Source organism: Lepidochelys olivacea (genome assembly GCF_965140295.1).
Source record: "Lepidochelys olivacea isolate rLepOli2 genome assembly, chromosome: 2".
NCBI lineage: Eukaryota > Metazoa > Chordata > Testudines > Cheloniidae > Lepidochelys > Lepidochelys olivacea.
This window is the reverse complement of record NC_140412.1, coordinates 209776410-209795404: the sequence shown is the minus strand read 5'-3', so window position 1 is coordinate 209795404 and position 18995 is coordinate 209776410. Positions and strand designations below refer to the sequence as shown.

General features: G+C 43.1%; 1 protein-coding gene and 1 long non-coding RNA gene across 2 annotated transcripts in view; both read left to right on the top strand.

The window, feature by feature from the left end:
* The window catches only part of LOC311516729, a 66941-nt gene extending 62310 nt beyond the window's left edge, over positions 1-4631 (top strand). The window contains exon 3 of the long non-coding RNA XR_014710496.1: positions 4527-4631. This is a non-coding gene — a long non-coding RNA (uncharacterized lncRNA). The remainder of the gene's footprint in view (positions 1-4526) is intronic.
* A 254-nt stretch (positions 4632-4885) lies between these two features.
* PALS2 (protein associated with LIN7 2, MAGUK p55 family member) overlaps positions 4886-18995 on the top strand; it is a 137489-nt gene continuing 123379 nt past the window's right edge. The window contains exons 1-3 of the mRNA XM_084618346.1: positions 4886-5115; positions 6442-7946; positions 10428-10487. The gene's annotated coding sequence lies outside the window, so the exon portion shown is untranslated. The remainder of the gene's footprint in view (positions 5116-6441; positions 7947-10427; positions 10488-18995) is intronic.

Sequence of the window (18995 nt, the reverse complement as noted above, 5' to 3'; positions counted from 1 at the left end):
TTTCTGTGGATATTCTTTGTTCCGTGCTAAAACATGCACATATCTTGGGGAAAGGTGAAAGACGGGAAAGAAGAATATTCATCATAGCATATGGCATACTTAACTATATCCCTTCCTTTTAAACACAACTTCAGTGCCTTTCATCTAATTAGACCGAATATGTGTGTAACAGGCTGGCAATATTTGCCTGAAATACCCCACTCTCTTATTAGATGTTGATCCTTTTGGGAGGCTTAAGGGGGTTTGCTGAGGCAGGTGGTTTAATGTCCTACATGGGTATAAGGTGAGAATGGCTGTCTATAAAGAGAGAATCTAGGATGTTGACTGTGTAATCCTCAGGTATGAATCCCTGAAGCATCCACATCTAGGGATAAAGCTTGAGATTAATTTTATGTCATGTCATCTCATGCTAATCTCTTTGTCAATAAAGCCAACCCCAAGAAAGGGGTTAGTTTTTTATTCTAAACTGTGTGAGCTGAGAATGTATGTGGGCTGTGCACAGAGGAGCAGAGTTATACATTAGAGAATAATTTATATGTTTAAAATTAATATATTTGGGGGTAGAGATCAAGGATGAGCACTTCCCAGTTACACTGTGTAAGGTATAGCTTGTGGAGATGAAGTTCCTTCTGGAATGTGGACTTCCAAGACACTCAGTGCTTTAATTCTAATCCTTCCACATCTAATACAAAATAGTAAAGGACTGCCACATTCACGTAGAGAATATCATTCTTGCACAAAGAAATAGCAAAATATTTTCACTTAGAAATAACATCGTCTCCCTGCTGCATGCATTGAAGGAAAATAAAATCCAAGTATACAGACAGAACACCTACAACAATATGTTCATGCAATTAAAGAAAATGAACAGTACTTCTACAGCTAAATATTCCAAACACATGTCACGTTAGCTTCTAGCTAAAACAGCTGATCATCATTTTGGAACTAGGAGTTTCTGCTTGAGCCACCACAGGGAAGCAGTTTTTGGCAGATTCTATACCAATACTGACCTAAACAGATGATAATATATATTGCAAAAGTTGAGGAAAAGCCACCTGCAAACTCTTAATCATTGCCATTCTTGAGTCCAATCAATGCCTGCTATTTTTGAGTTGGCTGGCCTGCCCAGCCCTACTGGGGAAGGTTTCTGACAGATATTTGGCAACATTGATGTCTGAAAGCAGTAATGCCCAGAGAGGAAAGTAATTTTAAAAAATCTTGGTTATTATATCCTTAAAGTACTGGACCTAACAGATGATCCAGGGAGGAATAACAGAACAGGCACAAAAGATCATTGATCTTTTGTCTATCTGGCCTGCTGTCCCATCTAGTCCAACAAGTATGGCATCCTACTGCCAAGAGTAGCAATACTTGTTGCTTTAGAAGAAGGCATTTTTCCCCTCTACTCTATCCCAATAACAAGGCTAGCTAATTGTGCAATATTGTATATAGGCGAAAGAACCTTTCTTGATCCCACAGGGAATTAGTGTTCTGAAGCATGAGATTTGATTAGCAGCTTGCCCAGTTACCAATATTGTAAGCAGTCATGAAATTATCCAACCCTTTAAAAAATCTAGCCACAATATTTGTCTTGATTACCTCCTCCTGTGGAGTTGAATTCCACATGTAAAAATACCACATTGATGGAATATGTGAAAGAGCCTAAATAAACAGACTTTATATTTTATAAAGAAATATTCTCTTTTATTTGTTCAAAACATTCTGCCTTTTAATATAACTGAATGTTCCCCTAATTATCCCATTTTGGGTCAGATAAAAGGAGAAATTTGGTCAATATTTACTTTATCCTTAATAATGTTAATGACTCCTTTGACTTATTTTTCTTTCCAGCTAAAAACTCCTAAAATTGTGCAATTTCTCACCAAATGCAGATTACACTCATGTTGCTTAACACCTTCATAGCACTTCACTGGACCTTTTTTTATTATCAATTTGGAGGATATTTCATGAGACACCACTTCATATTATCTGCCTCAAACTCCTAGCTAGATCCTTTGCTATAAAGAACCTCATAAAAAGAGATCAATAAGGTTCATTATGATTGCCTTGTGCAGTATGTCAGCAGAATAAATAAACTAGGGAGCCAATACCCAGATGTTGGCAAATATGGCAAAGTAATTGTGGGTGTATTGACTACAGTATAATATCATGTGACAAGTGGAGCATATTCCATGGGCTGCCCAACATGATAGTAGACTAGAACTCATCTAAGAAGTAATAACAACCGTATTTCATAAACAAATCTCAATGTACTTCAATAATTTACCTTCACAAAGCTCTTGCGAGGTGTGCATTATTATATCCATACTACAGAAATGTAAACAGAAGCACAGAAATTACAGGATTTACACTGGTTGCACAGTGAGTCAGTGAACAGATGGGAACATAGCCAAAGAGTATACTGATGCCTAGTCCCCCACTTTAACAATTTGACCACACTGCTTCACAACAACTGGATTATACACAGGGAACACTTTGTCAAAAAGACAGGATCTTCCAAAGCTGGATCTCACAGCTAAATCAGTAGTTATAACAATTATTCAGACTCTGGTGGAATTACATGGAGCAGAACAGAATGTGCCCCAAAGATACTACCAACGGAAGCACTGCTCCAATAATAGGTGGATAAAGGGGATATATGCCTTTCCCTCTGTTATCTCAATGCCAAGGGTATTAGGTAAGGGAAGAGACAGAAATATACCATTATACTAGTAACACTAACAGAGAATTACCACAAAACTAGAAACCCTGTTCTCTTTCATTATGTTTAGAAGGGTACTGAGTATCTGAGCACTGGACATAATAAAGAGATGATTCCACCCAAATGAGGCCCATTTCCTCATAACACAGAGGACTGAGTCCACAACTTTTTATGGCTGTAATCTCCAGTCTAGTCCAATGGTACTCAGTGCAAGATGGAGGGGGGGGAAAGAGGGGATAAAGGTGTCTTTAAGCCCCATTCATGCTCCCACTCTTCGTTGCTGAGAAACTGAGAGGATTGTAAGCTCTTTGGAGGCAGGGACAACATCATCCCACGAGTTTGTACAGCTCCCAATACAGTGACCCACTTCTGATTGGAGTCTTTGGTTACAACTATAATTCAAATAGTAAATAATTATAGGAGGAATTTTTACAGCCTGGCCTCCTAAACTAAGATCTTGCACATACAATGGCAAGATCATATTTACTATGTGTACTAACTTGTTAATGTGAAAAAGATTTTTAACATGCTAGCTGCTACTTCACAGTTTCTTTTACTGAGTTCACTATATACACTGCTTCCTTTGACTCTTCTGGCTGCAAAAAAGTCAGCTTGTTCGTTATCTAGTGGTAGAGCACAACCCCAATCTGTTAAATGAAAATCAATACCTAGCCAATTTTTTTTTTCCAAATGAACTCTACCCCAAATTGCTCTGACTGTGTAAGCCCTTATTTCTCCTCCCCTTTACTACTTCCATTGCAAGAGCCAGTGTGAATTGCATTGAGCCACTACACAGAGTGATCATGTGTTCATCACTCTATCTGGTTTTCTTAAAGTAATCAGATAGATTAAGTCCAAAATGTATGTTCAATTTAAAAATGGGTTTACAGACTAACAGTTTTTTTTTTTTAAAGTTTGAATGAAAACAGGTAGTAGTATTTTTTTTTTTGGTTGTTTTTTAGATTTAAATATTTTCCTGCATTGGGGCTAATTCTTTCCTTTTACATGCACATGACTCCTACTGGCTTCAATGGGAGTTTTGCGTGCATATCTAATCTAAGGATATAAATTGGCCCAGCCTTTGCAACTCAGATACTGCAGCATTAGGTTGGCCCAAGCCATGAGAACCTAAACGTGAAAGTTTCTGTGGCACAGTGATATCATTAGTCTATTGTCATTGTTCAAATGGAGTAAAATGCAAAAAGCAAACAACGAGTAAACGCTGAAAGGAAAATTAGATTTTCAATTTTCCATTCTTTCCATTTGCCAGTCTCTCTCACTGGCTGGCTAAGCACATTGAGTGGGATCCACAAAGGGACTTAGGCATTGCAGGGCTCAGCATCGCAGAGCCTAACGTTTAAGCACCTAGAAAATCTGAGGAACACACAGTACTTCACAAAGCCTGCATTAGCCATCTAGGCTCCCTATAAAATGAATGGGGAAAGATCCATGCCTTAGAATGGGACCCACAAAATCAAGCATACTAGGCAAGGAGCTGCCAAACTAGCCAATGGGAGACACCAACCAGAGAAGAGTGTGTTAACCCTAAATCTGGGTCCCTAAACACGTTTGATCCCCACCCATCGGGCCAAATTAATCCCTGGTGTAACCCCTACTGATTCCAAGGGGATTACAGTGGAGTCCCAAACCTGCTGTTAGCGAGCCAGGCGCAGAGCCAGTGGGGGGTTAATGGGCTGTGCACACACACCCTTATTCGGATCCAGGAAATGGGCTGTGCACACCAGCCCACTGTGTGCAGGGCACGATTCACAGCAGGTTTTTTTGTTTGTTTGTTTTTTTACAGCCTAATTAAGGGCGTGACCCCGCTGACACCCGGCTCCAGAACGAAGCCGCCCATAGTCGGGCCAAACATCAGCTGCAGCCAATGAACATAACGCACCATTTGTCGTTCCCTTAAGGGGCCAAGGCCTGCAGCCCTAATACATGGGACGCTCCCTCAACTAGATCCCGGCTCCCTCCTGCGAGGCCACCAGGCCCGTGAGCCGCCCTAAGAAGAGGAGGCGGCCCGCGCGCGCAAGCTCCCAAACGTCGGCCGAGCCACGTGGGCTGCGAAGAGTTAAAGGGGCGGGGCCCGCGGAAAGGAGCCGCGGGGGGGCGCGCTCGCGCTCGCGCTCTCTGGCTAGAGCAACTGTTGGGCGCTCGGCAGAAGCGCAACCGCTGCCCCCGCTAGCGCTCACGCGCCATAGTGGCTGCGGCCGCGCGCGCTGTGAGGGAGGAAGGAGCGCTCGTGCTGGAGCACGAGTTGGGGCGGCTGGCGGGCAACGGCAGGAGGCGGCCCGGCTTTCCGGGCACTCCCCCTCACCCGACTGGCCGAGCCCGAGTTTGTAGATGGGGCTGAGCTGTGCCCGCTGAGGAAGAGCCGGGGCCAGCCGGTGAGTGCCCCCCTCACGCGGTGGGGTCGGTGCGGGATGTTTGACGGGGTTCCCCTTCAGGCCGCGGGGGAGGGGGTCCTGTTGCTATTCTGGTGTCTCGGTGGAGACCTCTCCGCCCCGCTCCTCTCCCCCGCCGGGCGCAGCCGGCGGGAGGCTGCAACGAGTGGGGCCAGCTGGCCTCGGCGCTGTGAGGAGGCTGCTTTGCCTCCGGGGGTCGAGCCGCCCCGTGTGTGAGCCGCTCGCACGCAGGCCCGCCCCGAGCCCCATACCTGCGGGGGAACATGGCAGCGCGGCGAGGGAGAGAGGGTTTTCCTTTGCCCCCGAGGTGGGGACTGACCACTCGCTGTTGCCGTGTCCCCAGCGATTCTCCGGCCGCTCCGGATTATCTCTCCCTCCCCAGCCCCCATTCTCTGCTCTCCTGGAGCTTATCTGTTCCCGCCCTCCCTCCCCGAGGGGATTATTCTCCCTATTGCTGCCTCCCTTCTCCCCCTTTCTGATCCCGTGCTACCCCTCCCAGGGATTATCTCCCCTTCCTGCGGGATTATTCCCGATCGCTGCCCCTGGTCGGCGTTCCTCCTTCCCCGAGGAATTACCTCCTCCCCCTCCCGCCCCCCTCGCTGCAGTCCGCAGTGAGATGGGGGAAAGAGGGCTGCTTTGGATCGGGGAGGAGGGTGGGCTGTAATTGTCACAGGGCTGTCACTTTATTAGGTTTTGTACTGGTACTACAGGCTGATGGAAGTACATGGGGTGTCTGGGGGGCGGAGGGGGGGGAGTAAAGGGATACATGGCAGAGTTAGGGCTGCAGTGTGTGCTAAATGCAGGAGGAAATACCCAGCTTCACCAAAGCGTGAATGCTCTTGATGATGTTGCTGGTGAGAGAGAAGAAGCCAGCTGTCTGGGTTATGCTTTATAGATGTACAAACACACCTTCTTGTTGGGTTCTGGAGTCTCCTTTTCAATCATTTATTTTTGGACAGTATTCCAAAAATATGTACTCCAGTTCATAAAAAAAAAACCCATCAAATACAGTAGTAAGGTAGCATTAAAACATGAAGATGCTACATGGATGACATTGCTGTTGTGCAGGGTCAGCTCTGAACGGAATGTTTCTCTTTTCTGTAAAAAGAAAAGGAGTATTTGTGGCACCTTAGAGACTAACCAATTTATTTGAGCATAAGGTTTCGTGAGCTACAGCTTATGCTCAAATAAGCTTATGCTCAAATAAATTGGCTAGTCTCTAAGGTGCCACAAGTACTCCTTTTCTTTTTGCGAATACAGACTAACACAGTTGCTACTCTGAAACCTTTCTCTTTTTTGTTTTTTAAGGCAGTTGATGGATTGCCTGGGGAAGGGAGTAAACATCTTGCACTTGGACCCTGGTGTATGTGTATGGACGAGTGCTGCAGTGACACTAAATGAAGGGAAAACAAGTTCGCTTAATGGAGTAGCGATTATGGGTGACCCTTTATGTATGGTTCCCACTTGGGTCAGACCACTCATGTCTTCTCTATCTCCAGTTGCGGTACATGGGATCATTGGATTGGAACTGCAGAATTTCCTGTCAGCTCTGCAGCTCAGGGCCCAGGATTGCATCCATTAAACTTCCCTTGACTTGGCTCTGGGAAGAGGAGGGGCTGAGGGAAATTGGAGAGAGGCTGGGTGGCTATAAATAGACATCTAGAGGAGGCTTTGAACAAATCTTGGTGTGTTACTTATGAACACACACTGTCTGTTAAACTGGTTGGTTGTCAGTAGTGTCATAATGTTTCCTTCTATTCCTGCTGTGGTGGTTGGCTCTTAACACTCCTAAATGAGCCAACATTTGTCGCCAAATACAGTTTAGAAATGCCATAGAGAAATTTTACATTTTAAATAAAATGTTGATTAATTGGTAACTGGTTTATCAACTACTCTTTCATATATTTTGAAAATAATCTTAAAAGGCTCTTAAGAAAAGATCAAGCTGACAAAACACAAGAATGTTGAGTACAGAGGCTCTCTCTCTGCCTTCATATCTGCTTGAGCCTGGGTATTGCACCATATAAACATAGATTACCTGAGATCACGCATTGCTCAGAGATGTCTGCAGTGTCAAGGCACAGTGTCATGAATAAGGCTGGAGTGTCAGTATTGGCTTTAAGAAAAGGAGAACTTGTGGCACCTTAGAGACTAAAAAATTTATTTGAGCACAAGTACTCCTTTTCTTTTTGCGGATACAGACTAACACAGCTGCTACTCTGAAACCTGTCAGTATTGGCTTTGGATTTGTGTGGCTCTATTGTAGAAGAGACTCTCCAACTTTTGTAACATTTTATTTTCAAATAGCACTCCACCAATATCTTATTGAATGTATTGCGCCTTCAACTCCTTTGAATTCAATGTGCTTGCTTCCATATGCAGATTCTGCAGTTCACTGCTGTTTCGGTTTATCTTGTCAAGAAAATGTAACGTAAAGGTTATTGCCAATTAGACCATCACAGCTCCTTCAGAGCTGTATTTGTTCTGTTGCTATACTTATGGACCAACTGTGCATACCAAAAATTTCTGAAATGATTGAAAAGCTGTTGTAGCATATGTGCAGTAGATCATTTTCTAAAGAAAACTACAACTTTTTTTGAAAACAGCAGAAGCAAATAAATTAAATAATGGACTAATCACCTGAACCTTTTCAATAAAAAGAAATGTAAATTACCGAAGTATGCAAGCTTCAAACTGTTGGTGAGGATGTGGGAAAGGATAAGCCTTTAAACAAAGATGACCCCAAGAAATTTTGGATTTAAAAAATTGCCCTTGGACTAACTCTATATCTAGTGGTTTGGAGCAGAACTTGGGTAAGTTTGAAATGTTCAGAAATCTAGAAAGCATCATTTATTCTTGAATGCCAAGACTAATTATAATAACCTCTCCCACAAATAATGGTCTAGAGTGAAACTTGCCCATATAAGGATCTGATCCTGTAATGTTTAAAAGCCATTTGTAAGCATCTTCCAGTTCTGTTAGCGAGATGGGACAATCAAGATTCAACTGAGATTATGTCCCCATTGTTCTAGGCTCTGTACAAATTCAGAGTAACACCGTTCATGGCCCAAAGCTGGCAACATAAATAGGGTAGGTGTAGAGTGGAGGGGTATACGGGGGTCCAGAGACATGACTTGGGCAAGGTCATACAGCAAGAAAGAGCTGGGTATAGAACCAAGGTCTGATCTGTCCAGTTCTCTGGATCTCTATACAGGCTTGCTCATTTAAAATAAAAATCTATATACAAGTCTCTACTCCTACAGGCAGAGAAGTGTGTTTCTTTAATAGTTGTGTGTCAGTAGGACCTATATAACCTTAACACTTTTAATTATTGCAATAGTAGTTGGAATGTGCATGGTGCTGTACCTATATATCTATGGAAGAAACAATTCATGCCCCAAAGGGCTTGTGTCCTATGGACTAAGTGGGATGCAAAATGCAAGCAAGTGGTTGAGGTGATTGGCACTAGTGGGCTCCACTTCAGCCACAGAGTAGAACAAGTCAGTTTCTTTGTTTTTTACTTAAAATGCTAATTTCTGAGCAAGGGATTTGAAGAAGGAAAAGGCAGTGGCCAAGCAACTGGTTCAGGAAGGTAATTCTGTGCATAGGGGGTGCCCTGGACGAGATCCTAAATGAGGTATCAAGATTGGCATCAAGAGGTGAAGAGTGTTTGATATATTAAAGAATAAAGTTGTCTGAATGGGGAGTGACCGAGTTACATAGCCTTGAAGGTGGAAAGTTTAAATTTGTGGTGGGGAAGGAAAGCCAGTGGAGGGATTCAAAGGATATGTATACACAGCTGCTGAAGTGAGCTGTAGCTCACGAAAGCTTATGCTCAAATAAATTGGTTAGTCTCTAAGGTACCACAAGTACTCCTTTTCTTTTTGCGAATACAGACTAACACGGCTGCTACTCGGATAGCTGCTGAGGTGTAATTCCTAGCATGGTTACACACACTTGTACTAACTGCACTGGAGCTAGCACATTAAAAATAGAAGTGTGGCCATGGTGGGATGGGTGGCAGATCAGATTAGCTGCCCAAGTATGATTCTGCCTGATTCCCTGGATACGTATTTGGGCAGCTAGCCTGTGGTGCCATGGCCATACTGTTAGATGCTAGCTCAAGCAGAACTAGCACATGTATATCTACCCCCTGCTGGGAATTACACCTTCTGGTTGTTGTGAAGACATACCCAAAATGAGGAAAGAAGGCCTGGTTAGATGAGATAGTAAGGTGACCTAAGCAGCTGTCTTCTGTGAATTGGAAAGGGGGGTGATGATGGGTGTTGGGGTTGAGAAGGCAGAACTCGTTGAGGGTTTCTTGGTTTTATGGGCAGAACAAAAAAGCTGGATTTCTAGAAATGTTGGGGGAGGGGGAGAAGCAACAGGATTTGGATACAAGCTATATGTGGGGAGGGGCAGGAAGGAAGAGGGAAGAGTGAAAAATGACCATATGAAGAGTCTGTGACAGGGAGGCTGAAAGTGGTGTCAGATGTGACAGGGAGCATAAGCATAGTGAGGTGGTTGGAAGAAAAGGAGTTTTGGTATTGGTGGTTTCAGGGAGATGGGCTGATGTACAGGTGTGGATGGAGGAGACGAGAGCAATAGATGCATGATTTACTAATTTACAATAGTTATCTTGCTGCAAAATCCCAAATGGAAACAAAGCACTTGTAGTGTTAACCGAACCTAAATTAGGTGAGGTCAGCATTACATCCATGCCTGTGGTTGACTTCACTTAATCACAATAAATTTAAAACTACAGTTTCTTGTTCCCACTATGTTTTTACAGCAGAATAGTTGATGAGCATTGGCTATCCTGAGGTAATAAACTTCTCTTTTTGTTGTTAACAACGTAGTCTTAGTTGTTAGTAGAGAAATGGTGGCTGAAGTGGATGACAGCGGAAGGAAGGCTATATGAGAGGGGGTGTGAGTGTGTGTGAGCGGTGAGAAACAAAGGGGCCAAGAGTAAGAATGTAACAACTCTTTAAAAAAGAGAGGAGACTGCTTTTATAGCATAAGTACTTGTAAAGTACTTTCACAAACCATATGATATAATCCAAAATGGTATTGGTAAAAACAGAATTTGTTCCTATAATTTAAGATGGAAGGAATTCAGAAAGCCCTCCCTTCTATTTAGCCCATGTTTAATTACTTTAAAGTTCTTGCTGATTAAAGAACATGAATAAAATCTGAGGGGTGCTGCTAATATGAAATATTCTAGATATGTAATATAAACATTTTTAGAATTACTGCTGATTTTTAATGTCTGTCTCCTTAAATTCTGTTTGAAGTGACATCAAAAGAAAAATTCATTGGAATTAAGTCAACACTTGATGTATAAAACTACCAAGGTATGTCTTAATAAAGTAAGAACTTTATGTATTGTAACTGTACCCTTCTGACTCTCATTTTTTCATTTGACAGCCTTTTTCAACAGCAGGAACAGCACAAGAGTTCTATATCCTTGCTGGCTGACTATCGTCTCTTTTCCATAAGTTTGTGGGGCTCAGTTTAGCTTTGACTTTTCAGTCTTTTGCATCTTGCACTGACCTGTCAGTTTCTGCTTTTGCTTAGTTATAGAATCTCGAAGGATCAAATCTTGCTTTAGCTTTTTCTGCTAAATTCACTTCTCCAGTAGCTGGAGACAAGCAGTTGATCTCAAACCAGTTAAAACCTTTGCGTTTTGACTCTTAGCATTTTGCCAAAGTATTGGTAGAATGCTGCTGATCATGAAGCAGATGCAAGCACACTTTTATTAATGTGTGCTTGATTGTGAAAAATCACTGATAAAAACCATGTTTCTTGCATTCTACTTCTTCATCAAGATAGTGTGAGCATGCTGGTGTGCTGCCCAAGAAGAGTGATTGCAGTCAATTCATTGGTTTATAATTTGTCCTTTTTATGGCTATATTGCCACCTCATGGTCAAATGTTTAGCAGAGAAGCTGAAGTGCGACCTGAGAATTGAAGTGCAAGGTGCAGGAAAATGTATTGAGTAGATTGAGAGGTTTTTTTTAATGGCAAAACTATCTAGTAAGGGAGGGGAGTTAAGACTAAATTCTATACAGTCACCAGGGAGATAGAGCTCTTGTATAGCATCTGCTGTCCATTGGGAAAATAAAAATAGGAGGGGGATAAGGAATGGAAAAATTAGTAGTTCTAACCGCCTTATTGCTGATACGCTATTGTTAGAATTCCAGAAAAAAATGAATGCAATTATGACACCATTCCAGGGTAAACAAAGGGCTGCAGATATTCTTTCTTTATCACACCAGCAGGATTCCATGGAATGGAAGAGCCTCCTAGATAAACTTTTAACTTGTCTTAAAAGGACACTGACTTAAATTGTTTGAGACTAATTTTTAGAAAAATCCAGTTTCTTGTAAATCAACCTTTAAATGGCCTCTTTGCTTAAACTTAATTCAAATGACTTATAATTTTCCTGATCTCCTGTTAATGTTTACAAAGGTCTTTTCAACAGGAAAAAGTAAGTACTTATATTGCAGAAACAGTGAAGCTGACTATAAAGAAGCTGCAGTCAAATGCACAAAATGATCAAATAGAAAAACTAGAGAAATACTTCCAAGGAACTCTAGGTTACAGTAATCTTGGCTGTTCGTACCTAGTTACAATGTTACACAGAAATAACTTAAATCTTGTGTCTATAATATTTCACACTAGCTGTGTTTGCATTTTTGCCATAGTGATTGAAATGCAGGAGGAACTATTGTGGTTAACAAGGTTTGAAAAGGATCTTGCTCACTCACTAGTGGAGAGGATTGCAGGAGGCTACTTCTAAAGTTTCTAGTCCTTCTGGCTGCAAAAACAACCTTGTGTGGTCTTCCAAAGTGTGCAGGTAGGCGGCTTCTGTAGCTTCATGCTTTTTATAGCTTTGCTAAGCTACAGCAGAATAAGATGAACAATACTCACTCTGCTCAATTCATTTTTGACGAGGCTTTTAAACTTCCCTCGTCACTGTAGTATTTGAGCACTTCCAGAAAGTCCTGTCTACGCTACAGGTGCTGCAGTGCAGTGGCACAGTGACTCCACTGCTGTGCTTTTGTAACTCCATAGTGTAGACACTTTCTACAATGATGGAAGGGTTTTTCCATCTCTGTAGGTGATCAATTTCTCTGAGTGGCAGTGCTAGAGCCACAGAAGAATTTTTCCATCAACCTAGCTGCGTCTCATGGGGATTAGGTCAGCATAGATACAGTGCTCTGGGTGTGAATTTTTCACATCCTTGAGTGCCATAGTTAGGTTGACCTAACTTTTAAGTGCAGACCAGTCCTAAAGGATGTGACTAGAATTTATCATGTGAGCCCTTCTCTAAGGGGAAAACTGACATTGCCTTCAGTAGAACACATAGCACAGCAGACCAAAAAAAAGAGAAGCAGTGGTTTTTTTTCTTCAAGTGGAAAGTTTGATATTTAAGGTGATTGTTAGCTCCTGTGAGTTTATTCCACAGCCTTAGAACTTTGTGCCTGCTCCACAAATGAGTTTTAAAGTGGCTTCATTGTGCTTGAGGATTGGAATTCTATTCATGGTCCTAATTCTGGAGCCTTGGGCAACCGTTTGGGTATCTGAGATCCAGTTCAGAGTGCCTTGAAAATGAAGAAAATTTTGAATTTGACTTCCTGTTTAAAAGGACACTAGGTAGAGAGCAGAAGACCATCTGGTGTGATGGGCTTATCGTAGCCTTTGATGATTAGATGATGCAGCCCATTTGGAGTTCCATAAGGACTTATGGTAATGCTCTAGTCATCTTGACTGTGATTATTAAGAACCCTTGTGGGAAAGAGGGAACACTCAGGTTTAGGACCCTACCAAATTCACAGTACATTTTGGTAAATTTCCTGGTCATAGGATTTAATCTTAAATTTCATGTTTTCAGATATTTAAATATGAAATTTTACCAAAAAGGGCTTGTGGTGGGGAGGTCACAAGTCTATGGGTGGTGGTGGGGTTGTTGCCACCCACTGCAGTATTGCCACCCTTACATCTGTGCTGCTGTCAGAGATGGGTGGTGCTGCCTTCAGAGAGTGGCGGCTGCTGACTGGGAGCCCAGTTCTGAAGGCAGCACCATCACTGGCAACAGTACAGAAGTGAGGGTGGCATGGTATGGTATTGCCACCCTTCTGTGCTGCCCCAGGAGGTGGGTCTGACCTGGCCCTGGAAGTGGCCTGTGTGGGTAAGAGGAAGTCCTGTCCCACCACAGCCCTGCCAAGACTAGCAGCTGGAGCCTGGCACACGGTAGGATGCCCCAGCTCTGTTCCTCCCCAGCATTCGTGTTAAAGGGGCTAACTGTGTTGGGGGGGGGGGGGGGGGAGTTGACCATAGCACCTTGGGCAGTCATCACCCTATGAGATCAGCCCTGTTCTCCTGCAAAAAGTGATACCCCACCCAAAAAAAAAAAAATGCTGTGGCACCCTCACTTCTGTGCCGCTGGTAGTGGCGGTGCTGCCTTCAGAGCTGAGTGCCTGGCCAGTAGCTACTGCTTTCCAGCCGCCCAGCTCTGAAGGCTGTGCAGAAGTAAGGGTGGCAATACTGTGACTACCCTACAATAGCCAGATTTCATTGTCTGTGACACGTTTTTCACGGCTGTGAATTTTGTAGGGCCCTATTCATTTTTCTGCTGCGTGGATTAGGAGGAAATGTATGAGCAGCAGCTAGGACAGGCTGTGGAGGGCTCAGAAAAGGAGTTTGTACGAAGGGGAGATTTCCGAGAACTCTGGGAGATTTCCTTTAGGAGCCCTTTGATGTCTAATTCCATATAATAAAAATATTCTCTTCCTCTTCTCCCCTCCATTTCCACCAATGAAAGATGCAGAGTTCAGGGACACAGTACCGTAGTGGAAATCCCAGCTACTGGAATGGAAGAGAGGCTGGGTATTGCCTTTGGACTTCATGGGGAGGGCGATGCTGGTGTGGGAGCATGTCTGGCTCATAAGGTTGTCAAATTTTTTCACGCCTTGTGTATCCGTATTATAAAGCAGAACATTCTTACAAAACAAATTTAGCTAGAGTACTCCCTCTAGTGGTTGAGTTGTGGTATCTATGAGATTGAGAAGTAGTCCTGGGAGAGGTTGTAGTTGGTGTGGATATGTAGATATAGATGTAGATATAGCTATGTGAAACTATATAGATGCCTGATGAACTTTTTAGTGTATAGTTCCTTGGTTGTGAACTTTTTTCAAAAATTATCTATTGTAGTGTCTCTTAGGGTAGCCAACTACATTTTTTTTACAAAAATAAATGACAAAATAGAGAGGGGTTCAGAAAATGTCATGTAATAAGTGGGCTTGGAAATTTAACTTGCCTACTTATCCAGCGGTTCTCTCTCCCTGACAAGCAGGGGGGTAGTGCTACCAAATCATGTGGAATCTATATCTATCTTCCACTTATAGAAAACATGTATGTTAGCTCTGACTGTGAAGAGAACTTTCTGAAGCTGAAGTCAATACATTGCTTCCTTAAGTCTCCACATAAATATACATAAACAGACATTCTTGTCAATTTCACAGTCTATCACAGTGTTCTGACAAGTGAGTTTTCACTCTTCTGAATCTCAGGAAACCTATGAGCAGCTGCAGAAGCAATGAAGTTGTCTATCTGGGGATTTAAAGGAGTCAATGCATTGAGACTAATTAATGTATGTGGGGAGGGGGGAGGAGGTGCTCAAATCAAAAGCTGGGCCAGGGGGTGTATAATAGCAGAGAGGCCCTTTATCCCTAGCAGTCATGAAGCTCTGGAGCTGGAGGTAGAACAGAGAATGTCTTTCCAGCAGAGGGTGGGGATGGAAGGCTTCAAACTAGTCACACACCTACCTATGCAAAGGCTGATAGAAAAAATGAAGCCCTTCAACAATGACTGTGTCTTGGCAGAAATCCAATCCCTAGTCTTCCCAGACCCAGTCTACATTTGTGAGTTGTGGTTGATATAGTTGTGATGGTAAAAGTTCCTACTGTAGATGCAGTTACACTGGCAAAAACTGCTTTTGCCAGTGTAGCTTACTGCCAAAGCACTTCTTAGTTTAGACCGAGTTGCTATGGTATGAGGTTTTTTGTATCCCCCAGCCATTGGAGCCCGACTACCTTTCTTTAGTCTTCTGTCTAGAAATCTTGATAACCTGATAATCAATGCTTGAAAAGTTATTAGGAATTTTTAAAGTCTCTGCTTAAAAAAAGAAAACAACCTAAAACTTTGCAAGTGCATTTTTTGGGAGTGAAAAATGAATCATAAGGCAGTTATAAATGTCTGTTTTTCAGCTAATTATGTGACTAGGGATCCACTGCACCGAGCAAACCTTAGCTTTAACAGTACTTGTTAAGACAGATCACTTCAGTGAAGAGTGAGGCCATGTCTATACGACAAACTGGTTGTTGCAAGTTACATCAGCATAAAGCTGCCACAGTTAGTATATCGCCCGCGCGCGTGTGTGTGTATATACTTGGCTCCTTGTGTCAGTGCTGTGTGTACTCACTAGGAATGCTTGTGTTAATACACAGTGCGGTGCATCATGTGCAACCTGCCACCAGTCAATACATGGTCTTTTGGGAAGTTTTGGCATGGTGGGGCAAGAAAGGAGTTGTGCAGGGGTGACTGGGAGCAAGGGATCAACTTCCCAGTGTGCAACTGTCTCCATCTCGTAATGTCATCTGTATCCCATAACTTTCACACTTTAAGAAAAAAAAATCCCACATGGCCCTCCTCGCTGTTGGCCATCTCTGACAGAAGCATGGAGCCTGCACAGCTCTGTGCTATTGTCATAAGCAATTGCAAGCACAGAATGCATGATCCTCTGGTATTTGCAGAGCTGCAAGAACTGGTTCAGTGTGAAACATGATGATTTCTTGAGGACAGATTTCTGTGGGATATAATGAGAACCAATTCAAGGTTGTTGGTGATATTTGTGGAGCAGCTGCAGATGGTGTAGTGGTGCTTCTGGATCTGAGAAATGAGCACTGACTGGTGGGATAGTAGCAGTGGCTACAGAACTTTCCTGGATCTGTATGCCAAGCTTGCCCCAATCCTCCAGCACAGGGACACAAAAATGGGAGCAGCACTGACAGTGGAAAAGAAAGTGGCGATTTCACTGTAGAAATTTGCAATGCCAGATTGCTACCAGTCAGTGGCAAATCACTCTGGAGTTGGAAAATCACTATGGAGGCTGTTGTCATGCAAGTGTGAAGGGCCATTAATTACCTCTTCTTACACAGGACTGAGACTCTCAGCAATGTGCTGGACATAGTGGGTGGATTTGGAGCAGTGGGGTTCCAGAACTGTGGTGGAGCAATAGATGGCACTCACATCCCTATTTTTTGCACTAGACCACCTTGCCACAGAGCACAAATGGCTACTCTTTCTGTGATTATGCAAGTATTGATGAATCACCAGGGATGCTTCACCAACATCAATATTGGCTGGTCTGGGAAGGTGCATGATGCTTGCATCTTTTAAGAACACAGGACTGTTCAGAAAGATACAAGCCAGAGTCTTTCCTGACTAGTGGATTACCATTGGGAATACTGAAATGCCAATAGTGTTCCTGGGGGACCCAGCCTACCCATTGCTCTCCATGCTCATGAAGCCATACACTGGCCGTCTTGACAGCACCAAGGAGAGATTCAACTACCAGTTCAGTAGGTTCAGAATGACAGTTGAATGTGCTTTCAGTCCTTTGAAGGGTTGCTGTTGTTTGTTCACAAGATTGTATCTCAGTCAGGTGGAAAAAGTCCCAGAGGTTATAGCTCCTTGCTGTGTCTTGCATAATATCTGTGAAGCAAAGAGGGGAAAAGTTGCTGCTGGGGTGGAGGGCAGAGTTGAAGTGGCTGTCTGCTGAGTTTGAATAATGACAGGTTTCCGAGTAGCAGCCGTGTTAGTCTGTATTCACAAAAAGAAAAGGAGTACTTGTGGCACCTTAGAGACTAACCAATTTATTTGAGCATAAGCTTTCATGAGCTACAGCTCACTTCATCGGATGCATACTGTGGAAAGTGTAGAAGATCTATTTATACACACAAAGCATGAAAAAATACCTCCCCCCCACCCCACTCTCCAGCAGGGACGTATTTTTTCATGCTTTGTGTGTATAAATAGATCTTCTACACTTTCCACAGTATGCATCCGATGAAGTGAGCTGTAGCTCATGAAAGCTTATGCTCAAATAAATTGGTTAGTCTCGAAGGTGCCACAAGTACTCCTTTTCTTTTTGAGTTTGAATAGTCAGCCATAAGGGCTATTAGAGCTCAATGTGGGGCTCAGGGAGGCTTTGGAAGAGCACTTTAACAGTGAGCCACAGTAATGTGTTGTGGTGTACAATGCTGTACTTGACCCTGCTGTTTTAGGGCTGGCTAGAAATTGTGGTGCTCTTGGTGTCTATGAATACGATACTGTCAATGAATCTATTAATTTTGCAGTGCTTTCTGTACATTTATGATTACTGTCGCTGCTCCTATGAATCGTCACCCTGTACAGCAACTAGTAAAGTGGGTGCTTTCAGAACTGCTAGGCACTCTGCAGCATATGTTGTGAACTAATAAAGATGAATTGTTTTCAAAGTAGAATTTTATTCAGTAACAAAACCAGTGCCAAGAAAAATCTGTAATTTAAAAGCAAATACATTAAACCCAATACATTAGTGGAATGGTACTTAAGGGGACAGAATATTCATGTCCATTTTACCTGCACATAGGCTGATCTGTGAGAACAATCATGGCTTTGTGAAGCTGTGGTTGTCCTTAATGACCTCCAGGGTGGAGTGGTAGTGGTAGGGATGTCATATAGAATGAGATGTCCCTGATGTCACGTGGAATGTTGAGGGGGTATTTAGGGAGGTGGAGTAATGGAGTACTCCATTGAGAACTCGAAAGGGAGGTGAACCAGTGAGTGTTAACCCTGTAGGTCATAGAATCATAGAATATCAGGGTTGGAAGGGACCCCAGAAGGTCATCTAGTCCAACCCCCTGCTCGAAGCAGGACCAATTCCCAGTTACATCATCCCAGCCAGGGCTTTGTCAAGCCTGACCTTAAAAACCTCTAAGGAAGGAGGGAGAGGGCCACAAGAGTCAACAGCATTTGTGTTTTGCTGCTGGAGAACCCCCATCATGGTCTGGTGCTTTTGCATCTCCTTTTCCTGCAGGGAGTCCAGAGTCTTTCTCCGGTTCTCTTTCCTTCTCCAGATTGTCTGTAGTGTTCACCCATGAGGCCCTTTGCCCGTGACCTGAAGCAACACTGACTTACATGATCTCCTTGAACTTGTCATCCCAAATTCTCTTCTTTCTCCTCCTTATCTGGCTCAGGTGTTCTGTTGGTATTAAGGGGGAACCCCTCGAGGCTGCAGTTAAAACAGTATAGTCACAACAGAAATCAAAAGTTAAGATTCAGAACTTCCTTCCCTTGCTCCCCTAAAGTTTTTTAAACAAGACATGCATATTGAAATTTCTGCTTTGGAGTGCTTATGCACAGCAACACTCACAGCACAAGCCATGGTGAGTATAGTCTGCCTACAGGTGAGCAAAATGAGGAAGGAATTGCTCAGTTGCATGAAAGTATGCAAATAGGGCAATGGCACTGAATACTGGCACTGTTTTCCATAGGTGGCTGTGATTTTAGCTGATCTCTAACCCCTGAGGGTAACCAAGGCTGAGAAAGGACAGCTGTTGTTGATATCCTGAAGCTGTCTGCCCCTGTATGCTGATAGCTTGTATACTGCAATGGTGCCTACTGAAGTTATCACTCACTGGTATGGGAAAGTGTCGTGCATCAGAGGAAGAAGTAAGGCTGCCATCCCTAGAAACCTTCAGGAGAGGATTGTAGAGTACCTCCATGAAAGTTTCATCAAGATCTTTCAGGAGGATT